General features: G+C 67.4%; 1 protein-coding gene across 1 annotated transcript in view; it reads left to right on the top strand.

Annotated features, from left to right (window-relative positions):
* The first annotated feature begins 1132 nt into the window (after positions 1 to 1132).
* SLC16A3 (solute carrier family 16 member 3) overlaps positions 1133 to 1521 on the top strand; it is a 9652-nt gene continuing 9263 nt past the window's right edge. The window contains exon 1 of the mRNA XM_011373660.2: positions 1133 to 1294. The gene's annotated coding sequence lies outside the window, so the exon portion shown is untranslated. The remainder of the gene's footprint in view (positions 1295 to 1521) is intronic.

Genomic DNA, 1521 nt, shown 5'->3' with positions numbered 1-1521 from the left:
CAAGGGCCCATCTACCCCACACACCAGCAACCATCATTCTGGTACCCCCCCTTGATATGTCACCACCCCCAGTCAAAACCCATGGCCTGGAACGTTCTGCCAGGATAGGGGCTGGACAGCCGGTGCCTGACCGGTCCTCCCTTTGTGTCCCTGTGAGGGGTACCCCCGCCTCAGCCCTGGGTGGGCAGCCGGGCTGGCCCTGGGGCCCGTACAGGCGGAAGACCACACGAGAGGAGCGCCAGGTCTGGGGGACAGTCTCCCTCATTGCAGGGCAGTCCCTGGGTGACTGCCCGCAGCTCTCCCAGCAGACCTGAGGAGATCCCTTCTGGGAGGGCTAGGGCCAGGGCCGGTCCCCAGGCACCCCTCAGATCACTGAGTGGGGGTGGGGGAGTGCTTCAGAGCTCAGAGAAGACCCAGCCCTGGCCTTAGGGAGGCCAGAAGTGGGGCAGGAACACCCCAGCACCCCTCCTCTGGCCCCACATGGACCAGGCTCCTTTCCCGGGGCCGGGGATGGGGTCTGTCAGCCTTCGAAAGAACCACCAGAGACCTCAGTGGACTTAACATCTCAGAGGGGCGCAGGGATGGTGGGCTCTGGGCCAGGAGGCCAATACTGCTGTTCTGCTCCCCACCTTTACTGTGCTGGGGGGGGCCCACAGGCCCCTGGGGGGCCTCCTTCACTGATGCGTGCTGCACCCCATTCTGGATAACTGGGATCTTTGTGGTAAAGCCCAGAGCCACCAGTGCCTCAGTCTCCTGAGGCCTCAGGAGACTTGGGGTGTCGTTCCAAGTTGGTTAGGTGGAAAGCGGTCCTGTGGTTCCAGCTGGGGGGCCCCTGGCCACCAAAAGCCACACTCCCTGGTGCCTTCTCAAATCTTAGCGCTTTCCATGTTGCTGGTGAGAAAAGGGGCTGGGGCACCTCGCCCAGCCCCCACGGCCGTGTCTGCTGGGGTGGGGGTGGGGAGAACGCCCAGGGGCCTGGCCATCTGCCCCCCACTCCCACCCCCACGTCCCAGTTCTGGGTGCGCGAGGGGAGGAGCCGGTTTTATCTGCCTTCGCAGGGCGGGGAGCCACCCAGGGAAACGGAAGTTCAGAGCAGGTGCTGGCCTCACCCAAGATCACCGAGGCCCGCAGGCCGGCGGCTTCCCAGCCCCAGCCTAGAGCAAGCGCAGGTCTGGATGGGGACGCAGACCCCACGCGCCCTGGGGAGGGAGGCCTGACGGCCCCAGACCTGAGCCGCGGGGCCGGAGGAGGGAACCCCACAGGGTTCGCGGGCACCTAGCGGCGTGGGGTGCAGGTGGGTGCTCGCGGCCTCGGGCGTGGGGTACACGGAAAATCTGCCCGGAAGGTCGCCAGACCTGGCCAAGCTTGGGAGCCAGCGCGCTCGGAGAGGGGGGTGGAGGGGCGGGAGGAGGCTGAGCGCTGGGCGGCCGGACCCGAGGCGCGGAGGGCGCGGGACTGGCCGGGCGAGGGGTCCTGTCCCCCGGCCGGGAGTCCTCAAGCTGGTCCCTCGGCCCTGCGAGA

This window comes from Pteropus vampyrus, unplaced genomic scaffold (genome assembly GCF_000151845.1).
Source record: "Pteropus vampyrus isolate Shadow unplaced genomic scaffold, Pvam_2.0 Scaffold227, whole genome shotgun sequence".
NCBI classification, from domain to species: domain Eukaryota; kingdom Metazoa; phylum Chordata; class Mammalia; order Chiroptera; family Pteropodidae; genus Pteropus; species Pteropus vampyrus.
The sequence above is the reverse complement of the archived record's forward strand: the minus strand, read 5'-3'. Positions and strand labels throughout refer to the sequence as shown.